Raw genomic sequence first — 24,524 nt, 5'->3', positions numbered from 1 at the left:
CTGATGCCCTCCCGTGTGTGTGTGTGTGTGTGTGTGTGTGTGTGTGTGTGTGTGTGTGTGTGTAGTGACTGTGCACACAATGGCCAACTGCCTCAAGTGTCAGTGTCTACCTTCTCCAGCACATGAACAGTATCCTCAAACTGTGAGCCAAAATAAGGCCTTCCTTTCTTAAGTTGTTCTTCTTAGGAATTTCATCACAGTGGTGAGAAAAGTAACACACACACACACACACACACACACAAATGAGGTAAAGAATTGCTGAGCAGTGGTGGCACACACCTTTAATCCCAGCTCTTAGGAGGCAGAGGCAGACAGATTTCTGAATTCGAGGCCAGCCTGAGTTCCAGGACAGCCAAGGCTACACAGAGAAACCCTGTCTCGAAAAATATATATTCTTTCGAGACAGGGTTTCTCTGTGTAGAAACATATACATATATATGTATATACATTCACCCTTATTTGGATGCTGGCTAGATGGCTCAGTGGGTAAGAGCACTGACTGCTCTTCCGAAGGTCCTGAGTTCGAATCCCAGCAACCACATGTTGGCTCACAACCATCTGTAATGAGATCAGACGCCCTCTTCTGGTGCGTCTGAAGACAGCTACAGTGAATTACGCCAGAGCAAGCAGGGCTGGCAGAGGTCCTGAGTTCAATTCCTAACAGTCATACACATGATAGCTCACAACCATCTGTACAGCTACAGTGTACTCATACACATAAAATAAATAAAAATAAATCTTTAAAAAAAAAGAAGTGGGAAATTGTTGTGATTAAGCTCAACCATGTGGTTCTTAGGCCTTTGAAACTCATTTACAGGGGAAATGTAGAAGAGTTTGGAACCTAAAAGGTCATTTTGGTGAGAGTTTGGTATATCGAAATGCTGAGAGAAACACAGGCAGCAGAGGCCCAGTTCTTGAGGTTTCAGAAGGAAACAAAAACTCTGGATTGAGGCCATTCGTGTTGTGTCCTGGAGAAGACTGTCTTCATTCTGCCGGTGTACCAGGAAGTTAAGTGAAGCTGAACTTGATAGATATGGACTAGCGTGTTTGACAGAAGAACTATTGAGACAGGACAACATTCAGGCTACTCCTGTTCATTGCTCCTATCCAAATCTACGTGAAGCAGAGCACAAATGGAGCAAAAACAAATTGAAACCATGCTGTTACATGGGGAAGGGAGAGAATATAAAGTCGTAGACAAGACCGGTTCTTAGAAAGAGTTTCGCCATGAAAGAGAACCTCCTGCCCCACTGAGACGGTGGGCAAGGAGACACCCTGAGTATAAAACTACGCACTGAAAGCTCTATCTTGTGAAGACTGAAATTCATTTAGAAGGAGAGAACCTGAAGTAAGAATGCTCCAGAATGGATTCCCTGGGGTTGCAGGGAGCACACTGAGGCCATCGCAGCTTCCGCTCCAGGGGATAAGGCTACGTCTTGAGCTGGCAACCAAACTTTTCAGAATCATCCACATGGTCCTGGTTCTGTAGGCATAAAAGTCATCAGACTGATGAGACCATGGAACATGGCTCTAAGGTTCCAGAGAACTTGTATAGCTGAACAGTGTGTGACAGAGTCAGAGTCCCGGCAAAGCTATCTTAAGAGGCCATTTCATAAAGCTGCTGTGGTGGATCCTAAATTACAGTAAGGACCCCAGGTTGTTACAGATCCTGAGGTCATTAGATGTTTGCTAAAGAGTTCTATAGGCATGGGAAGAGCTGGCCTAGAGAGAGATTCACGTGTGCTGCAGGCTGCAGAGCTTGGGAAGCATGTCTCCCCAGTCTCCTTAGAAGCCAGATTTCTCCATCATCTACCACAGATGCTGGACACGGAAGGAAGCGCAGGATTTGGTGTTTGCCTTGTTGGATTTGGGGATTGCTTTGCTCTAATCTTTCATTGCTATGCCACCATAGCAATGGAACAGGAATGTCTCCTTTAAAATGGGAGTGTTTACTCTGTGCTACTGTATGCTGAAAATATAGAACTTGGTTCTTTGATATTGTAAGAATTCAGAATAAGAGGTCACCTGAGGCCAGGTAGCCGTGGTGCATGCCTTTAATCCCAGCACTTGGGAGGCAGAGGCAGGCGGATTTCTGAGTTCGAGGCCAGCCTGGTCTACAGAGTGAGTTCCAGGACAGCCAGGGCTAATCAGAGAAACCCTGTCTCAAAAATTTAAAAAAAAAAAAAAAAAAAAAAGTCACCTGAGTCTTAGAAAGGACTCATACTTTCACATTTTAAAAACTTTTAAAAATAATTTTTGTTATATCTTCTTTTGTTATTTATTTGAGCATGGGCAAACACATGTACCATAGCACATGTGTACTGTGTAGAGGACGACATACAGAACTTAGTTCTTTCCTTCTACTATGTAGATTCCTGAAATTGAAGTCAGATCACCTGGTTTAGCATAAATTACCTTTACCCACTGAGCCATCTTGCTGACCCATGAACCTGAATCCTGGAATGGTAAGAACACAGGGTTGTTCCTTCAAGGGCAGAAGTCCAATGCCTGTTATCCTCCCAGAAGTCTGGGAGCAGACATGCTTACCAGCCTGCTGACCTTTGCACTACCTGTGGCTAGAGACCAAGTCTTCCCCAGACCCTTATCATATTTTTTTTTCTCAGACAATCTATAGAACCTGTCTCTGTCGACTTTACAACTTTACAGATCTAATCTGTATTTAGTTTATTTTGTCCCTCAAGGAGATTTATAGTCTGTTCTTTTGTGCAAGTGGGATTGAGTTAATTATCACCAAAGCAGTTTTCACCAAATTGTGCTGTGCTTACAATATGCCTAAAATAAAGTGAGTTACTTGGAGTCAAACTCCAGAAGTTTGAACTGATACCGGCTATTGAGTCGTTGCTGGTCGGACCTGCCCTCTTGCCTCCCCAACTTGTCACTCTGCCCCCAATCAAGGAATATGTTAGAGAGTCAAGTTGACAAGGGACTTTTGATACTTTTATTGTCAACATGGCAGGATCTAAAAACATCTAGGAGACAAACCTCTAGGCACATCTGTGAGGGAAATCCTAAACTGAGTTAGTTGGGATGGTAGCCCCACGTCAGTGTGTGTAACACTGTTCCACCCCCAGTCCTGGGGTCCTGAACTGAATAAAACAGAGAAAGTGAGCTGAGCAGTCCTGCCTGCAAACCTCTCTTCTCATTCTCTTGTGCTCTCACACGTGCTCTCTCTGTCTCCTGACTAAAAACTTAAGGTAAGCCTCAATCGCCTGCCACCAGAACGCTGCCGCCATGATGGACTGAATCCTTGAACTGTGAGCCAGAATAAATCCCTCCTTCCTTCCTTGCGTTGTGTTTGTCGGGAACTTGAGGCATTAAAGCAAGGAAAATGACCAATGCTTGTGATTAATTCACTTCAGACAATATTCACTGCAAGGAAAATTGGTAAATGATAGAGTTTTCCAACTTCCATACTTTGAAACTGCCAGCTGAATCCATAAAAGATGACAGAGCAATTCCATGGCAAGGAGCTGGAGGCGCTGACAGAAAGGCAAGCTCTCTTGGCAGTGCAGCATAGCAGGGCGCATGCATAGGGCCAGGCTCACCGCCTCAGCATCTGGAGGGCCAGGCTCACTGCCTCAGCATCTGGAGGGCCAGGCTCACCACCTCAGCATCTGGAGAACCAGGCTCACCACCTCAGCATCTGGGACGCCCAAGAAGAGCTAAAGCAGCAGAGAACCACCTTATGCAGATGGCACCACATGAGCAGCTAGGTGGGAAAGTGTCAGAGCAAAGTTTACCAGGTATGCTTGGGAAAGTAAGCCAGCAACAGAAGATGAAATAGTAGGTAAATTCAACAGAGGAAAAGGAGTCAACCCTGACGAAGACAGCACTGAAATAAAACATTAAGTCTCTTAGAGGAGCAGCTTCTAGGGCAATTAGGATCTGTGAAGTGCTTGCTTTATTCAGTGTCTATGTATGCTTCTAGGGAAAAAAAATCAGCTGTTATGCAAATTAAAAGGAAGCACGCATAAACAAATTCCTGGACATGGGTTAATTGTGAAAGTCTATACTGGGTCATCTTTTAAAAATTTGTGTTCTAACATAATTATACAACAAGTTCTAAAGTTGACATTCCTTTCACTTATGAGACATCTGTAACACAGACAGAAAAGTAATTATATAAATGGCTAGATGGTAAATTATGTGCTCTTGAACTGGAAATGTAATAAATCTTGAAGTAAAAGTAAATGGCAAGCTGGCAAGATGGCCCAATGAATAAGGTTCTGTGATAGTTTGGATAGGAATGGTCCACATAGACTCATGTGTTTGAAAGCTTGGCCCATAAGGATTAGCACAATTAGAATTAGGAGGTGTGGCCTTGTAGAGGAAGTGTGTCACTGTGGGTGAGGATTTTGAGGTCTCATATGCTCAAGCTATGCCCAGTGTGGCAGACAGTCTCCCTCTGCTGCCTGTAGATCAAGATACAGAACTCTCTGATCCTTCTCTGACACCATGTCTGCCTGCATGCTGCCATGCTTCCCACCTTGATGATAATGGACTAAACCTCTGAAATTGTAAGCTGACCTCAGTTAAATGTTTCCCTTTTAAGAGTAGTGGTGGTGTCTCTTCACACCAATAGAAACCCTACCTAAGATAGGGGAGCATGCCAGCAAGCCTGACAACTTGAGTTCCATCCCAGAACTCATGTAGTAGAAGGAGAGAACCAACTTCTTCAAGATGTTCTCTGACTACATGTGTTCTGTGGAATGTTCCTCCCCACCCCCACCCCCAAATAAGTAAAAATGTTTAAAATACAAATAGGAGTTGGAAAGATGGATCAGCATTATAGAGGATCCTGGTTCAATTCCTAACACCCACATGGTGGCTCACAACTTTTGGTACCTCCAGTCCCAGGAGATCCAATGCCCTCTTCCAGCCTGTGATGATTCTATGTATGCATGCCATACATACATGTAGATAAAACACATACACATACATATAAATACATATTCATACATGTAAAACAAAATAAATCTGAAAAACAAAATTTTAAACAGTGAATGGCATCAAATTTCTTAAGTAAAAGGTATATCCCGAATGAGAGGATATTTAAGCCAGGCTTGGTGGTTTATGCCTATAATCCCAGCATTTGGGAGGCCAAGACAGGGGGACTACTCTGAGTCTCATGACAGCTTGGGCTACACGGAGAGCACCGGGCAAAAACACATGGTCTCATGAAATTTGAAGATAGCTTCAGGAATTTCTGCTGTACAGAGCTGGTGATGTTCACACCACAGAAGGAGATGGTTGGTGCCATGACAGTTTAGAGGGGTTCCTGCTTATGATGGAAAAACTATTCAGGATTTGAACAAGATGTTTGGAAGATCAGAAGTAGAATTTTCCATTTCCCTTTACAACTTGTGAGGGTATAGAAAATTTCACACTGCCACAAGAAGAGAGGAAAAGTTCAAAAGTCATTGTGAGGTATTTAGCAACTCTTTCTAAATAGTTATAAACTAGGGACTACTTTTACTAAGCATCTGCTATCAGCCAGGAATAAACGCCAGGCCATAGCAGATGAAAGTCCTCCCACATTTTGCTTTTGTACAGTTGAATTAAATGAGATCAAGTCCTTCTTTGTAGAGAAAGAGATCAGGGGTTATCTGGGACTGTGAATCGTGAGTGGATTATTCATTATTTACTATTTTAAACCTCATGTGTTAGATCAAAATTGACTGAGGCTATGGGAAAAGAAAAGAAAGAGGATCTTGACTGTAGAGAGATCTTTGTCTGTATGGATGTGACACTGGTCAATAATAAATCTGATAGCCTATGGCTTGGGCAGGAAATAGCAGGTAGGACATCCTGGAGGAAGAAAGAATTCTGGGATAGGGCCAGGTAGGGGAGATTCACCTGGGAAGATAGGATGAGACAGATGCGCGGTACCTGAGCACACGTAACCAACCTCATGGCAGAATATAGATTAGTATAAATTACTTACTTTAAGTTATGATCTAGTCAGAGAAGAGCCTAGTTATATGGCCACAGTATTTGTAAACATGTTTTGATTCTGAGTCTTATTTCTGAAATCATAGGGCTGGGAGAAAGAACCATCTAACTTCTCCCCCTGACCTCTACAGGTGTAAGGATGGTAAAGAAGGGCAGTGTACTGGCTGGTGTTGTGTGTCAACATGACACAGGCTGGAGTTATCACAGAGAAGGGAGTTTCAGTTGGGGAAGTGCCTCCATGAGGTCCAGCTGTGGGGCATTTTCTCAATTAGTGATCAAGTGGGGTAGGGCTCCTTGTGGGTGGTGCCATCCCTGGGCTGGAGGTCTTGGGTTCTATAAGAGAGCAGGCTGAGCAAGCCAGGAAAAGCAAGCCAGTAAGGAACATCCCTCCATGGCCTCTGCATCAGCTCCTGCTTCCTGACCTGCTTGAGTTCCAGTCCTGCCTTCCTCTGGTGATCAACAGCAATGTGGAAGTAAGCTAAATAAACCCTTTCCTCACCAACTTGCTTCTTGGTCATGATGTTTGTACAGGAATAGAAACCCTGACTAAGACAGGCAGCATTTGCTCTGCCATGGAGGCTGTGTGCCCAGGCTTCTGTGTCATTAGCCCTTTAGTGTGAGTATCTCTGGCAGGTAATGAGTGTGGCATTAGGTCTCCTGGAACTGAATTTACAGGAGGTTGTAAGCTCCCTGACATGGGTGCTGGGACCTGAACTTGGGTCGTTTGCAATAGCAGGAGGCACTCTTAACTGTTGAACCATCTCTTTAGCCCTCCCATTTTATTGACAAATGACAAGGTGTCCAGATCTCAATAGGAACAGCCCCAACTAGTCTGAAACTCACTAGGTCAATCAGGCTGACCTTGAATTCATAGAAATCCACCTATCTCTGTCTCCTGAGAGTTGAGGATAAAAAGTACCACCAAGGCACATTACCACCAACAAGCACTCTGTGGTAGTCATTTGTAAATAATTTCTTTTTATTTTCCAGGTTACGGTTGCTCCAAAAGCAAATCACATATAAATTAAAGGAATATCTCTATCTCTTCTTCTTCTCTCCCTCCCATTCCTTCCCTCTCTCCTTTTTCCTCTCCCCCTTTGTCTTTTTTTCTCTTCCTCCCTCCATTCCAGCCAGTGTGAGGATCAAAACTAGAGCCTCTGTAGGTTTGAGAAGTGCTATGTCACTGAATGACATCCTAGACCAGAGGGAACATTTTGAATTGATAAAAAAGGCTTTAAAAGTGGGCAAAGGGGAAGATTCTCCCCAAATCCCATATACTTACAAATAAGGCTCAATGTAATATTTATTTTGCTTTCTTAAGATTTGTTTTTATTTTTAATCATGTCTATACATGTGTGTCTGTGTGAGGGTATGGCTGTCGGTGGAAGCCCGAAGACAGCATCTAATCCCCTCGATCTATGGCTACAGGGGGTTGTGAGCCTCCTGCCATAGTAATGAGAACCAAACTTGGATCCCCTTAGACAGCTGTAACCACTCTTAACCACTGAACCATCAGCCCCCAGTGTGATGTCTAAGCTTTGAACTAATATTACAAATGCTTATCTGTATTAACTCTTTTATAAATTTGACATTTGGGCATGAAAAATGTTTCTTGGTTTCATTATTTATCTAATCTTTTTGAGACATTATTGCTAAGTAGCCCCAAGTCGGCCTCAAACAAGCAACTCTCCTCCTGCCTCAGCTTCCAAAGTGAGATTACAGGTGTAGGCCACCACACCCGGCTGAGAAATGCTAGCCTGTAAACAGGAAAGCACCCAGGGAGATTTGGGGGAAGTGTAACCTCCCAGGTAGAAATAAAGAGTCACTGGTTAAGATATGTTTGTGTCCCTCCCTTCAGCTATCAGACTTGAAACAATAGACCCCACAAAACTGGAATCTCCTGCTGGGAGAAAGAAAAGGCAGAAGTCTACAGCAAGCCATAATAGCTTGCCTTCCAGAGACAGCTTTCATGGTTCAGACTGCCTCTTCTGTTTTGTTTAAACCTAACCTCGTTTCTGAACTACAAAGATGGGGAGGAGAAGGGTTGTCACTAGACTGCGGTGGCCAGGCCTGGATTGCTAGGGCCCAGACTCTGCCCCTAACGAGGGTGGTAAAAGAAGGGTACCAGAGAGGCGGAGGGCAGGGAAGGTAATAGGGAGGGGAATATGCTAAAAGTATGATATGCCTGTTTGAAAATGTCACAGTGAAAGCCATTATTTTGTACATTGACTAAAGGCAATAAATAAGCAATTACGGGTGAGATCCAGTGCAGTGGGAAAGCAGTCAGCTTAGCATACAAGCAGCCTGGGGTTCAATCCTAAACACAGACACACACACACATTTTGACTGATATTTCTACAACTATTCTACCTTGCAGTTAATAATACAGAATTTTTAAAACTCAAGTAAGATTATTATGCATAAGATAAATATTTAATTCTACATCGTAGTTTTTAAAGGTGTCATATTTAATTAATGATTACACAAAAAGAGATGCAAACATCTACCTTGACTCTTGCAATTTATGCTAATTCCATGTAATTATTCTCCACAGAGAATAATCCATTTAAAACGAAATCCTTAGACCTGCTTTGAATGATTGTTTCTTGTCTGCAAGTCGTGACTCACAGTAGTGTGGACTGAATTTCCCAGAGAAAGCCACACCAAGGCTGGTATACCGATTGTGGAGAGCTAGGAAGTTACAGTTGGGAACCAAATTCATGCGGGGCTATCTTTAGCTCCCTAAATAGCCCACCTCTCTATGTGACCTTTTGATTATTTTTTTAACAGCAAATCCTTTATTACAAATGATTAGATCTCCCCACGTCCAAACAGTACCAAACAGCACTTTGCAATCCCACTAGATAGCACAGTAGGTGTTCACTGCTAGAAGCGAGGATAGAGTTAACCTTGCACTTCCTGACCCGGTGTCCTTTCCCCACGTCACCCAAATGTGTGTCACAAGCCTCTCATCTCAAAACTTTTCCAAGTGCAGGAAGTTGAGAGAGATAAAATCCAGTGAAAACACATTAATGTCAATTCAACTTAAAAGAGAAAACAAAGCAAGTTTAAATTAGTTGTTTTCAGGAAAGAGGGAAAGGTTGGCATGGGGTTGAGTTGAATCTATGGCAGAGTTCTTTGCTATACGTGGTGTGTTGTACTCTAGAAACTGTCATATTTGAAAATAAAGTAGCTTTTGTGGATTTTGGTATTGTAAACATGTGGCTTAATATTGCCCAAATTTAATTTAAAGCATCTTTCCAAATCAAACAGAGTGTAAAACTTTAAAGGCAAACATCCCCTAAGGAGCAAGTCACTTGTTATAAAACTATGAGGACACCTAAGCAAGGCCCCACTTGTCAGCATGAACTCAAGTGCTTTTGTCCACTGCTTCTCAGAGTAAAACTGGGTTTTGATGGAATAGGAGCCATCACTGCCCTAGTATCTTCAATCTTGCCTTTCTCCACACCCATCCTGTACTGAAGACAAAATCGAGTCTCTCCTTTTTCCACCTCTTCTTTGAACTGCTGCACAGTCCAGAAAAGCTACCATTGCATGGTCAAACTTGTTGTCCCAGAAAAACCACAACCCCCCAGAACAGTATAACAGCAACTCCTTAGATTCATTTCCAGATACGAATGACTCTCATAGGGAACAAGTCGGTACCTCTGAAATTTCAGACCCATCTTATTGGCCAAAGCATGGAGCAGCAACACTGTCTAGCCCCAGGCAGCATTGATTTCATGCCATTCTACAGGAACACTGGGCAAGCAACCCAGTCTAAAATTATTGATTGTGCCAAAATGTCCACTGTGCCAGATATGGAAGATATTGAAGACATTGGTCTTCTTGAGCTTGTCCAACTGCATCTGGGTTCTCCACACTCTCGAGCTCATCATCCAGCTCCAGCTGCTGCCTTTTAAATTCACTATACTCCCGCTGGTACTGAGCTTCCTCCTGGTCCAGCCTCTCCACCTCAGCCTGAACCTTCTCCAAGTTCTCTGCCACCACCTTGCTGTTATCTTTTTCCCCCCCACATCTTCCAGGTCCTGGATCAGCCTCTCCTCCTCTAAGGACCACTCCTCCTTCCTTTTGTAGCTGCTCACTGTCATCCTCATTCATTTGTTCCAGGCTCTCCAAACCACTTCTGACATTCATTTTCAGTGACATTGAGCTGAGTGTCCAGCTGGTCTAAAAGACTATCTGTGCATTCCTCACACAGTGGGTGATCCACATCTGTCTGTTTGGCCTGACATGATGTCAAAATAAGGTCACCAGTGACCTTGAGTCTCTGGCTGAGGTTCTCCATGGTGCCACCATCAGATGCCTCCCCGATCAGAGTGAAACTATTAGCACTTTCGGTAGACATCATCCTGCAGCCAGCTCCCCCCACTCCCACCCATGGGCCACAATGAAGAAGCAGAGAGACCTCCTCCACCTACTGTGCTGCCAGTGGCAGAGACTCTCAAGCACCAGCTGAGGGGCCTTAAGGTACATACCCATTCCTAGCCCAAGTGGGCCTCCCAGGGGTCCCTCTCTCCCAAAGGAAGGCCATGCTGGTCTTCACAGGGGTACTGCTCAGCACCAGATTAATAGGGATAAACTAAGGAGGGGGGGGACATCAAAAATGGATATGTATGTCTACAGCAAAAAGGAAGGAGAATCAAGAAAGATCATTTTTTTAATGTAGCACTACTTGACAGCACTTTTTACCTGCCACATCAATGAGAACTAAGAACCTAAACATCTAACAAGTGCTACTGGACAACTTCTCAAGAACCCATCTCAATGGCTCCCTCAGCAGCCTCACTTCTTCAACACTACAGGTACTAACCGTTCTCACTGTGTAAAGGACTACAGAGGGAAAAAATGAATGCTGAAAGGGATGGGTGAGGTATAAGGGAACACAGCTTTCCTAAAAAGGGCCAAAAGGCTAAATGATAACACATCACCTGGTCCCATGTCCTAACTCTTAGGTTTAATTAAAATTCCTTTGGCAAGAGACAGGGGACTGAGGAATAGTAAGCACCTGGCAGTGGGGATGAATCTTCGAGAGACATCGTTCTGGTGAGCTTCAATAAATGACTCCTCTCCTGAGTCACCCCATTCTTCCTGAGTCTCTCCTGGTTTTGCCTGGGCTGTGGTAAGTAATGGAGCTGTGAGTTCCTGGATGGTGACCCGGTCCAAGAGCTTGAAGCTTGGGTCCAGTTTTAGAGGCTGGCTATGAAGTAATAAAGTGAAAGAACAAAGCCATAGAAACATAGTTCTGGAGACATAGAAATACAGTTTCACAGTAAAATAAGCGAGCCATATTCTAGCTCCTGTAAGCCGCAGCTTCAGACACTGAGAAGTTGTGTTTCAGAGATAGCCAAGGGCATGCTGTGAAAACAAGGTTCTGAGAATGTAGAAACAGAGTTTCAAAATAATAAAAACAAAGTCTAGCGGTCAAGATGTTAAGTCAGGATGACCATTCTAAGACCAGCCATAACAAAAATAACTGGTGGTTGCAGTGAGGTGAAGATACATGAAGACAAGATTAGCAATTCTCGGAATAACCCCCAACCCCTCCCTGTGGTGAATTTCGAAAAAGACCACAAACTGACATCCTGACCTTGCTGACAACAATCCCCCCTACCACCTAGTTACTCAGCCCCTTCCCAGGGACTTTTTCAAGGCCAGGGGCAAAGCTGGAGAGAGAAGTTGGCTGACTAAGCCAAGAACAGCCCCCTAAGCAAGCCAACCAATACCTGAAGAGATCCTGTGTCCTGTGTTCCACCAATCAAAGTGGACTAGCTAACCTGTTACTGAAATCTGCCATCTGTAAGGTATAAAAAAAAAATATGTGTGCTTTTCGAATTCAGGGTTGTCTCACCTTGCATGGCTGAGCAACCCCACATGTGTAGACCAATAAACCTCATGTTATTGCAGCGATCTATTGCCAATCTGTGTTCTCTGGGTTGAGCCAGAATACAGCAGCTACAGCGCTAGCACACGAAGCTCACCTGCATGGCGCTGCTGGACGCCTTAGGCCCTCCACATTTAAGGCTTCAACGCTCTTCACCCCAGGACCTCAGAGCCCGACACCCAGGCTCCTTTACCACGGAGGCACGGTGGCCTCAGGTCCACCCCAGGACGAGACCTCCACGGTTCCCATTGTCCAGTCTTGACCTTTTGATTATTAAGTAAATCATTTAGGAAGAAATAGACGCCCAGCTTGCACCAACCCAAAGTCTGAGATGTTATCATCAGATAACATCCGAGGCTTGTAGCAGAGGCCCTCCGCCCCACTCCTCTGATATTTCCACCAAAGGATTTGAAAGTGTTCCAACTTAGCAGGTTCATCATTCTGTTGCTGTAAAAATTTAATGGGACTGTTACCATACTGGAATGTGATATTTGGGGTAACCTGAATTTGTGTATGAGTACACTGTAGTTGTACAGATGGCCGTGAGCCATCATGTGGCTGCTGGGAACTGAACTCGGGATGGCCCAGCTCGCTCTGGTGTGATACACTGTAGCTGTCTTCAGACGCACCAGAAGAGGGCATCAGATCTCATTACAGGTGGTTGTGAGCCACCATGTGGTTGCTGGGATCTGAACTCAGGACCTTCGGAAGAACAGTCAGTGCTCTTAACCCACTGAGCCATCTCACCAGCCCTCAACAGCTCTTTCTAATAACAACCTACAGCTTGATAAAATTTCACTTATACCTCAACATCTTTAGAATCACTTAATTTTGGGGGCAAGTTAGAACACCGGTCAGAGGTGCCATTCAATCCTCTACACACACCTTTTTAAAACCCAAACTGCTGGGGCTGGAGAGATGGCTCAGTGGTTAAGAGCACTGGCTGTTCTTCCAGAAGTCCTGAATTCAATTGCCAGCAACTATATATATGGTGACTTACAACTATCTCTAATAGGATATGATGTCCTCTTCTGGCACACAGGTATACATAGAGATAGAGCACTCATATACATAAGATAAGTAAATCTGTTTTTAAAACTGCCATAATACATAAATTGAAAGAGCTGAGGCAACAGATTGATTGACAGATTGCCTGCCTTACCCACACTTGAGAAGCTGGGCAAAGTGATGCACACTTGTGGTCCAGCATCGAGAAGTATAGGCAGAGGATCTTAGGTCCACAGGCCAGCCAGCCTACTTGGTGAAGTCCAGACCAGGGAAAGAAAAAAAAAAAGTTGTGCAGTTCCTGTGCCAGCTGTCCTTGATTGTCAGCTGGTCCACACAGGGAATTAACAAGAACCCACGCTCTGGGCACACCTGTGAGGGATTTTTCTTAACTGAATCATCTGACGTAGGAAGACCTACCTTTAATCCAGATCATTCAGTGGGAAGATTTGCCTTTCATCTGGGCCAGACCTTCCTCTGGCAGCCTATATACTGGGCATAGAAAAGAGAAGCTCTTTGCCTGCTTGATAGATGTTGCTCTTGCTGAAGCCTGTCCCTTCATTACAGCCTCCTTCCTCAGGATTCTTACATATACTGAAGAACAGCTGAGGTAGCCAGCCTTTCGGACAGAATGAGTACTGGATTCCTGGACTTTCAGTTGGTAGATAGCCATTGTCAGACTAGCTGGACCACAACCTGTAAGCCATTCTATTAAATCCCGTATGTGTGGAATGTATATGGAAACATATTAGCTCTGTTCCTCTAGATACCCCTGACTAATAAAGTATCTAAGGAATGACATCCAAGGCTCTTCACACATGCACACACACACACACACACACACACACACATACACACACACACACACACACACACACACACACACATCCATGTAAACACAGAAGAGAGGATTAAAGAAAAATTTTAAAATCTATAAGATAGCCATGCTTTACGAGGAAGCACGAGCCTCCCCTCGATGGGCTTCACAGGAGCCCTGCTGCCTCTACCTTCCTGCCTGTCCCATGACATGTGTCTTTGTGCTTACAGTCTCCTCTTGCTAACATGGAGAGGAGCCCACAAGGCTAAAGATATGCGTTCTGTCCTTAGCAGGAGGCAATGCTGCCACCACCGCAGCCTGAGGAGCTCCCTTAATCTTTTATGGAGCAAGACTAAAGTAAAACCAGATCGTTTGCTTCCCTGCAAGAATTTAAAAGATGGATGAGGCAGTGTGTGGCAGAGTTGGTGGTTTTTAAAGGAGATTTTCAACCAGTTTCTGGGTGGGTTCATGGGAAGAGGAGTTGACATCAGTGAGAACTACCCCTGCATGTGACTGTGAGCTTTTCTGAGAGGGGCTTACACTACATTGTCTTTATAATACTCATATACAAGATTTTGGTGGGCCTTGAATTTATTACCTTCAGTGGATTTCCAAAAACCTTAAAGGAGATCACAGTATGGTCCCTGGGAGGCACCTACCTCATGGGCTTAGATCACAGGACTGTAATGTGGGAAGGTAGGATGTCCTCACTGCAAACAAAGTTAAGTCATCGTGTTGGTAAGAGTCCCAGAAAATGTCCAGGAAAGGAACGAACCCAGAATTGCAGATCTTAGAACCTTGGGTCTTAAGCATGGCTCTGTAAGAGGAATACTATTTGGATGTCAGCAACGTTCATGACAAGCATTGTTAACTGGGCTGGAGTTCTTGATTCTTAGCAGGTGAAAGGCCTCTGCCGGACTCTGTGGAAAGCATTACCTTTCCCTTTCCAGGTATCTACAGTTTATCCTGTCTTTCTGTTAGGTTTTAGATACAGGGTGAAGGGAGTTTGAAGAGAACACTGAGATGGATCCCCAGGAGTGAGGAGTTTATAAGAAGGGTTATTAGTGCCATGGATGGAGACAGAGGCAGCAACATGGCAAAGATCTGTGGAGTGTTTACGCCCCAGCACCCTGGAAGGATAGTATGACAGTCTCTGAGGAGAGAAATCAGAGGCCTGATGGAAGAAGTGTGAGGGTGTGGAGGGTGGGGTCTGCTCTTACAGCTTTCTGAGGATGGAGGAACTTCACAGCAAGAGCCCACAGAGGAGCTTTCTGATTCCCAGGTAGGAAGCAGGGAAGGAGTCAGGAGCCAGATAAAGCACTGTCTTAGTTAGGGTTTTACTGCTGTGAACAGACACCAGGACCAAGGCAACTCTTATAAAAACAACATTTAGTTGGGACTGGCTATGGGTTCAGAGATTCAGTCCAGTGTCATCAAGGCGAGAGCATGGCAGCATCCAGGCAGGCATGGTGCAGGCGGAGCTGAGAGTTCTACGTCTTCATCTGAAGGCTGCTATGAGGAGACTCACTTCCAGGCAGCTAGGATGAGGATGTTAAAGCCCACACCCATAGTGATACACCTATTCCAACAAGGCTACACCTTCTAATAGTGCCACTCCCTGGGCCAAGCATATACAAACTGTTACGGGCACCAAGAGCCCCTTTGTTGTAAGTTCATTCCCCAGGTGAGAAATCCTGGCCTCTGGATGCCTGATATAGTTAAGGACTCCCAGACAGTGTCTCAGTTGAGTACCTGCATGTATCTGTGAGTGGACTATTGCAGATACTCTGGCCTGAGCAAGGAATGGAGTCTACACTCCTCCTCACTATTTCTTCATCTTTGCATACCCAGTGCCATGCCCACCTGACATATGTATTGAGCACTTCATGTGTGCTGGGCACTGTTCTAGGCCCTGGATATGGATGTCTTTGCCCTGTGGGATTCACAAAACAATGAAAGAAGCTGTTGATAAGCCTAGAATGTAAGACCTGCTTACTGAACAGTTGTCACACACAGGACAGGGATGACAACTTGGAACAGGGCTAGGAAGGAGCAAACTGCAAGAGCAGAGCCCTTTGAGAAGCAGAAGGTAAAGCCATTTGGATTGGATGGGGTTTTTGGCAGTGAGAGGGGAAAGTAAAAGAATTAAAGATACACTGTTTTTCATTTTATGTGTATGGGTGTTTTGCCTGCATGCATGTCTGTGTACCACACGTACCCAGTGCCTTTGGAGGCCAGAAGTGTACTAGATTTCTTGGGACTGGATTTACAGATGTTTGTAAACTCCTGTGTAGGTGTTGGGAATCAAACCCAGGTCCTCTAAAGAACTCTTAATTGCTAAGCCATCTTCCCAGCATGTGTTTTAGAATGGTGGGTGCCTAATTGATCCTGTGTGACTAAGTTCTGTGACATTAGGAAATTTATTTTTTAAAATACCAATTTATAGTCCTGATGAGCAGTGGAGGCCTATTACCTTCACACTTGGGAAATAGAAAGAGGACAATCAGGAGTCCAAGATCATCCTTGGCAACTTAGTGAGTTTAAGCCCTAGACAACATGACACCCTGTCCAAAAACAAAATAAAAAGACCAACCGAGGTCCTGTAATTTCCGAATACCCAGGAACAGGGCCTAAGTGGAGGACAGAAACTTCTGGGCTATCTATGTATCTATCTATGTATCTATCTATCTATCTATCTATCTATCTATCTATCTTGTTATAGAGGGTCTTGTGATGCAGCCCAAACTGGGGTAAAATTCACAGCATCCTTCTGCTTCACCCTCCCATATACTGGGATTACAGACACACACCGCTACATCTGGTGAGCCTATGGATTTGAGAGAGCATATAGAGCAGTAGCTCTCACCCTTCCTAATGCTGAGACCTTTAATACAGTTCCTAATGTGGTGGTGACCCCAACCATAAAATCATTTTGGCTGCTACTTTATAACTGTAATTTTGCTACTGTTGTGGATCATAATGTAAATATCTGTGTTTTCTGATAGTCTTAGGTGACCCCTGTGAAAGGGTTACATGACCCCCAACAGCATCACAACCCACTAGTTGAAAATCACTGATCTAATGTATCACATAATACAGGGACATATCTCTATACTGACTAGATTCCATAGGACATTTCTTTCTTTTTTTTTTTTCATTTTTTTATTAGATATTTTCTTTATTTACATTTCAAATGTTATCCCCTTTCCTGGTTTCACTTCTGGAAAAAAAAAAAAAACTATTCTTTCCCCTCTCCCCCTGCTCACCAACCCACCCTCTCCCCATTCCTGGCCCTGGCATTCCCCTACACTGGAGCATAGAACCTTCACAGAACCAAGGGTCTCTCCTCCCATTGATGACCGACTAGACCATCCTCTGCGACATATGCAGCTAGAGCCATGAGTCCCACATGTGTACTTTTTGGTTAGTGGTTTAGTCCCTGGGAGCTCTGGGGGTACTGGTTAGTTCATATTGTTGTTCCTCCTAAGGGGCTGCAAATCCCTTCAGCTCCTTGGGCCCTTTCTGTAGCTCCTTCATTGGGGATCCAATGGATGGCTGTGAGCCTCTACTTCTGTATTAGTCGGGCACTGGCAGAGCCTCTCAGGAGACAGCTATATCAGGCTCCTGTCAGCCAGAACTTGCTGGCATCCACAATAGTGTCTAGGTTTGGTGATTGTATATGGGAAGGATCCCCAGGTGGGACAGTCTTTGGATTGTCCTTCCTTCAGTCTCTGCTCCATACTTTGTCTTTGCAACTCCTCCCATGGGTATTTGTGTTCCCCCTTCTAAGAAGGATCGAAGTATCCACACTTTGGTCTTCCTTCTTATTGAGTTTCTTGTGATTTGTGGATTGTATCTTGGGTATTCTGAGCTTCTGGGCTAATATCCACTTATCAGTGAATACATACCATGTATGTTCTTTTGTAATTAAGTTACCTCACTCAGGATGATATTCTCCAGATCTATCCATTTCCCTAAGAATTTCATAAATTCATTGTTTTTAATAGCTGAGTAGTACTCCATTGTGTAAATGTATCACATTTTTTGTGCCCATTCCTCTGTTGAGGGACATCTGGGGTCTTTCCAGATTCTGGCTATTATAAATAAGGCTGCTATGAACATAGCATGTGTCCTTAGAACATGTTGGAGCATCTTCTGGGTATATGCCCAGTAGTGGTATAGCTGGGTCCTTAGGTAGTACTATGTCCAATTTTCTGAGGACTCGCCAAACTGATATCCAGAGTGATTGTACCAGCTTGCAATCCCACCAGCAATGGAGGAGTGTTCCTTTTTCTCCACAATCCCGCCAGCATCTGCATAAGACATTTCTATGTGGTTAGATGTCAAAGGTAGACTACTTTGGCTCTTGCTCATCACCTAACATATATGAAGCTATTTAACCTCCCTAACCCTCAATTTCATCTTCTGTTAGATAGGCACAAAGTAGGATCTACAGTTGGGTTTTAATTTGTTCTCAACAATTACAACTATTTTATTTACTGAATTTTAAAACTGTTTTAACACTATATTAGTTATTTTCTTTTCTTTTTCTGCTCATAACACTGAGTTTTCTTTTGAAAGACAGGATGGAACCGGGCAGTGGTGGCTCATGCCTTTAATCCCAGCACTTGGGAGGCAGAGGCAGGCAGATTTCTGAGATCGAGGCCAGCCTGGTCTACAGAGTGAGTTCCAGGACAGCCAGGGCTACACAGAAAAACCCTATCTCAAAAAACAAAAAACAAAAAGAAAGAGAGAAAGAAAGAAGGAAGGAAAGAAAGAAGGAGAGAAGCAAAGAAAGCCTGGATGGAATTGTAGAATTTCAAAGGGTTAATTTTTAAAGAATAAACTGAGCTGACACGTTCAAAATACTTAGCACACTGCTTAATACATAGCCCACCTTCCATAACTGTGGACTCATTTCAATAGTTCAGTAACAAAATAGGGTTTTTTTTAAAGTCTAATAATGGTCCGAGTACGAGCATATTACCTTCATGGAGTATAGAATACAATGTAAGGTTAACCTGCCATGAGTCTCCCTGATAGACTGAAGACTGTTCAACTCAATGCTTCCAAGCATCTTTGTAAAGTGGCCCGTTTTCAAATATTTCTAACCTGGGGGAAGGGAAGCTATCTGGCGCATCGTCTGGTGAAACTCGGGAATTCTGAGTTCTCTGAGCCCTTCCTAGAGAACTTTAGGAGAGGTGGGTGGCCAAGAAGTATGTCTCCAGTGAGAAGGAGTAAGCAAGATCTGTCACGAATCTCTCTGGAAGTCAATGTAGACAAAGAGCAACAAGTCAAAGAGGAGAGAGAGAAGGCAGCATTTCCGGAGCTGAGAGAGGAGCAATGGGAAAGGAGACTCAGGACCTGACCTGGACAGAGTGAGGCGGACTTGCCTTAGGTGCACTGAGAAAGACGCACTGGGGACTGCATGTTAACACTCTGCAAAGTGCAGACAAGGGAAAGCAGTGAAGTCGGAGCCTGGTACCACTCTTCAAAATCAAACACCGACTTCTTCTATCTTTCCTTTATGTATGGAAAGAAACTCACAGGGGCCAGTTAACTTCTTCTTGTACCACACAGCAAAGTATACTCAGCAGCAGGCAGTGGCGAGCTGGTCTGTTTAATAAGATCTTCATTCCATCTTAAGGGCCTTCGTCATGCAAGGAAAGCAGCCGACTGAAAGTAATATGGGGAACGGGGTGGACCAGTATTGGGGGAGTAGGGAGACACGGAGAACATACTCTGAAAAAGTGCATACTTGCATAGAGTGTGGGAAATACTCCAGTGGCAGTGTCTGCTGCATCCACAGTGACCAGTCCTTGGCAGGGGTGCTCTGTAGGTTGTAAGAGCTGTTCCTGCCTAGGGAACACATTTGCAATCTCTGCCCTCTCTCCCAGGCACAGGAGGATCCAAAGTTCTACACAGGGAGTCAGAAGCCAGCCTGGGCTACATGAGGCTCTGTTCCAGAGAGAGAGAGAGAGAGAGAGAGAGAGAGAGAGAGAGAGAGAGAGGGAGAGGGAAAGAGGGAAAAAAAGAAGATAGGAAGGGGTGAGAAGGGAGGAAGGAAGAAAGAAAAGAGAAGAAAAGAAAAGAAACCAGGAGCTGTCAAAATGGTTGAGCAGGTAAAGGTGTTTGTGGCCAAGGCTAATTAGCTGAGTTCTATTAATGGGACCTTAAACAGTGGATGGAGAGAACCAACTCCCACAAATTGTCCTCTGACCCACACACATTTGCTGTGTGGTACACATACGCTCACATTCAAATATGGGGAATCTTGTAGGGAAAGAAACAGAAACTCACGGGCCAATTAACCTGCCCACAAACAATAATACAGTCAATAAATAAATGTGATAGATGATTTAAAATTCTTTTTAAGAACCAATGATATGCAGCTGTGATAGGAGGGTTACTGGCATTTCTGACCTTTGGAGACAATGAACAGGAGAGAGATGCTAACATCTGTTAAAGGCTAGAAGTTTGCCTAGTTGCTGGGAATTGAACTAGGACCTCTGGAAGAACAGTCAGTGCCGCCTCTGCAGCCCAACAAGGCACTTTTAAAGGCGAGCCTGACATAGTTAGGAAATGACCACCAAAGCCCCAGGAAAGGAGTCCTGATTTCCCGAGCATTTTCAGTTTTCTATGTTAACTGTGTGAAACCACAACTTTTAAGCTAACAGTAAGTTTGGTCTGTGAAGCTTTCCATAGGCATTTTCTTACAGGAACTTGGATCCATACTGCCCTCTGCTGCGTTGTGTGGGGATCAGGTTCAAATCACCCACATCCATGGCTCCAGAGGAATGAGAAGTGACAGGAGAAGCCTGTGTGGCTTTCCTTCGTGCTGTATGAGCTCTGGAGCAACATGTTTGCAGTTGTGTATTTCAACATGTAGAAGCATAGGGAAGGCTTATATGTGGTTTTCAAAACATGATAAATGTGAAGAACATGAGAAATAGAATATAACATAACAAGGCTTATGCCTTCACCGTCTTTACAAAACTATGAACTTCACTGACACTTTCTGAATTTTTCTTTCTGTTCCTGTTGTCACTATGCCCTCCTCAAGGATTTTCCCCTCCTGGATGTCACATTTATCACTCATTTTAGTAGCACCAAAATCATACTGTCTTGCTCCCACAGGTTTATGTAAGTGAGGTTAATCAACCCTTCAACCTTGTTTTCTTTCTATATGGCATCAGCTGTCCTTCTACCCCAGTGGTTCTCAGCCTTCCTAACACTGTCACCCATTAGTAGAGTTCCTCATGTGGTGGTGACCCCAACCATAAAGTTAGTTTCATTGCTACTTTATAACTGTAATGTTGCCACCATTATGAACTGTAATGTGAGTATCTGTGCATTCCAGTAGTCAGTCTTAGGTGACCCCTGAGAAAGGGTGGTTCCCCCCCCCACACACACACACACCCTGAGGGGTTGAGAACCACTGTAAATCTATCAGGTTTCTAGTGGCTTTTGATGAAGGGCAGTTATTGCTGCTGTGGAATTGCTGTTGTTGGTTTGTTTGGGGTAAGGGTGGGATCTCAGGGTACAATGAGGCTGCCCTTAAATCTGCTTTGGTGCAAAGACTAAGATTACAGGCATGAGCCACTATGCTTGGTAGGGGAGAGGTTTTATCAGACGATATATGAGCCTGCTTTTCCCTCAGACCACATCATGTCTGAACCACCGTTAGAAGATGCTTTCCACACCTCCTCTCAGTTAGTCCTTTCAAGAAGTACAGATCAACTCAAAACAGTGCTATGTGCATCTTCTTCTTCTTCTTTTCTTCTTCTTCTTCTTCTTCTTCTTCTTCTTCTTCTTCTTCTTCTTCTTCTTCTTCTCCTTCTCCTTCTCCTTCTCCTTCTCCTTCTACTTCTCCCTCCCTCTCTTCCTCCCTCCCCTTCCCTCCTCCCCCCTCCCTTGTGAACCACTGAGTTTTATTAGGGATGCCTACAGGAATATGGGTGAGGGACTACTTCAGTAAGAGCAGAAATGACTCAAAGCTGCATCTCTAAAGCTCACAAAAACTGGAGCAGACTGCGCATGCTGCAGGTAGCTCAAAGCTTTCAGCATGTCCTTTCTAGGTAACTAGTAGGCCTGAGCCTCTTTCAGGCAGCTCAGTTGCCCTTTGTTCCATCCGTGCACCTTGCCTCTGCTTCTTCTAGACTACTTGTACGGTCTCTGATTCCTCCTGGGCTATTGATATACTCATGGGGAGGGAGGAGGCTAGTGATCCTGGTCAGTTTCAGGGACTTCCTGAAGCTATTTTAAATTGCTTACTTCCTCTCCCAAGGAGCTTCCTTGAAGAATAAAGTGTTTTTCATCCTCTTAGAACTTTCTGTTGATTTATATCCTTGTAGACATCTCACCTTGAAATCTTCTACTGATTTACTTTAAAAAAAAAAACTTTTATTGATTCTTTGCAAATTTCACATCAAAAACCTTACTTTTAATGATTTTTGGTTTTTCGAGACAGGGTTTCTCTGAGTAGCCCTGAGTGTCCTGTAACTCACTCTGTAGACCAGGCTGGCCTCAAACTCAGAAATCCGCCTGCTTCTGCCTCCCAAGTGCTGGGATTAAAGGCATGCGCCACCACCACCCGGCTTAATGATGATTCTTAAATGCTTTAAACTTCCTTGTAGCCTACCATCCACCAGAAGTGGTAGAAAAGAAAGGAGATGGGGAAAGTGGACCTGTTTAGAAAGGTTCTTTGGAGTAACTCTCATCTGTGTTGTGTGGAAATCGGCAGTTCAGTTCACAGGTTGGCAGGCAGCGGCAGCTTGATCCACTGGCAAACACTAAAGGGATACACCAGCAGTTCAGTTCCGTAGAATCGGGTTAGTGACAGCGGTTGTTACATTCTCCTCGTCCAGCAAGAAAGACATGACAACACGAGCTCTTCCTTTTGCAGTTTCTTTCAGGAAACTTTTAACAATGCTTCTCCCTCCTGCTCCTCCTGCCTGCTTCTCCTACTTTTCTGCCTTCTTCCTCCTGCTCTAATCTTATGCCTTCTGCCTCCTGCCTCTCTGGAGCCCTTACTTAAGCTCCACCTCCCGGCCCACCCTTGGCTGTTGAGTACTCCCAAGCTTAGCCAATCCCAATGGGCCACGTAGCAAAAGCGGATAGATCACCAGATGCGGAAGCAACCAATGGCAACAAGCTTAGCCAAATAAGGGCTTTGTTTACGAGGCCGCTTGCTTGGGGCTCAGCTCTCCACATGACAGTGGTGACAGCCAGGCCTCAGCCTTGGCTTGAGTCAGCAGAAGAGACCAGCACTAGAAGAAGTTCTCGATGGTGATTCTCTCAGGTAAGCAAAAATCAGTGAAGAAATAAGACCCACAAGCATTACCCAGCTAGCTGTACCAGCAAGCCAAGCTCTCTCTCCATCACTCCATGAAGTCTTATTTATACCCTCCAAACAGCATGTGTCCTTTACGTGTCTTGCCTCAGCATGGCATCCAATCAGCCTGAGTCCACGGAAGCGGCAACAAACTGCAGCACACCACCAGAAGTTTTGGGGTGTGTTTCTCTCTATGGAGTCCCAACAAATGCAGCTCAATTTTGCAATGTAAGGTGAACCAATACATGCATAGTTAGCAAAGAATCCTTCATCATGTGTCCTTTCATGTGCTTGCTTTAATGGAACATCCTCTCTCCTGTGCCTGCTTCAGCGAAACATTCCTTCATGAGTCTGCCTTAGCCTTTCACACCTGTGTCCACTTCAGCTAAACGCTCCTTCACGTGTTTGCCCACCAAAATTCCATCTAACCAACTTTCCAAAGAACACTTAAGTTTATACTTTGTTCAATATTCCCATCCCTTCATATCTGTCCTTCACCCTTGCAACCTCCCACCCAAAAGAAAAACAACAAAAATATATTAAAATTAAAAGATAAACAAAACAAAACATCTCATCCTGGAGGCTGCAGTGTGTCACAGTGTGTCCACAGTATACCCTTTTGTCCACACATCTTTACTTGCAAATGCTCATTGCAATTGGTCTGGCTTGAGACTTCTGGCCTCTGCTACAGTATCAATACTGGATCCTCACCAGGACTTTTCTTAGATATCCTATTGTTGCCCTGTGTCATGGAGGTCCTGTAGCTTGAATCTGAAGGATTGGTCCCTTCACACACTCCAGCAGTTCATAGATGAGATAGCTGTTGGGGTAGAACCAACTCAAAGCCCTGGATCTAGGCCTGGGTGGTAGCAGAGTTGGTCAGTGCTCCAGCTCTCTGGCAACCACACCACCAAGGTAAGCTTTCCCACACTGGCACAGCTAGCTTACCCAATGTCACAGCTGACAAGGGGCAGGGCCAGTTCTTCTGTTCTCATGTCTTCAGGACTGCCTCACCCAGCACCTATGACACCAGAGCCTGTGCTACTTGTGCTGCCCGGGCAAAGTATGACATCCTCCCTCCTGAGTACAGATGCCTGTGAGGAGCATGGCCACTTGTATCTTAACTGCCCCCCAAAAGCCTATCTTCTGGTAGCTTTGTTGTTGGCCTGCCATGCTGCTAGGGGTTGGTGAAACCCTTAGGAGGTAGGGCCTAGTGGAAATTAGGCCTTTGGATGGACGCAGTCCTCAGAGGAATGGTGGGAGCTTGGCCTCTCATCTTCTCTGTTGCTGTGTGTGTGTGTGTGTGTAAACAGTCTTTATCAAATTGAGGTATTCCATCTCTATGAGAGATTTTAAGTGGTAGAAAACTTAATCTCAAACTTTGAAAACTCTGATGGCCTCAGCACTGAGACCAGACAGGATTCTATGAGATCACTCCTGGGAGAGATACTAGGGTGGAGGCAGTGAGTGTGAAGTCAGACTCAGGACAG

The 24,524-nt window shown here is 44.5% G+C and overlaps 1 pseudogene; it reads right to left on the bottom strand.

The window, feature by feature from the left end:
• Positions 1–9,286: 9,286 nt before the first annotated feature.
• Positions 9,287–11,993, bottom strand: LOC116084914 (annotated as a pseudogene).
• Positions 11,994–24,524: the final 12,531 nt, after the last annotated feature.

This window comes from Mastomys coucha, unplaced genomic scaffold (assembly GCF_008632895.1).
Source record: "Mastomys coucha isolate ucsf_1 unplaced genomic scaffold, UCSF_Mcou_1 pScaffold9, whole genome shotgun sequence".
NCBI classification, from domain to species: domain Eukaryota; kingdom Metazoa; phylum Chordata; class Mammalia; order Rodentia; family Muridae; genus Mastomys; species Mastomys coucha.
The sequence above is the reverse complement of the archived record's forward strand: the minus strand, read 5'-3'. Positions and strand labels throughout refer to the sequence as shown.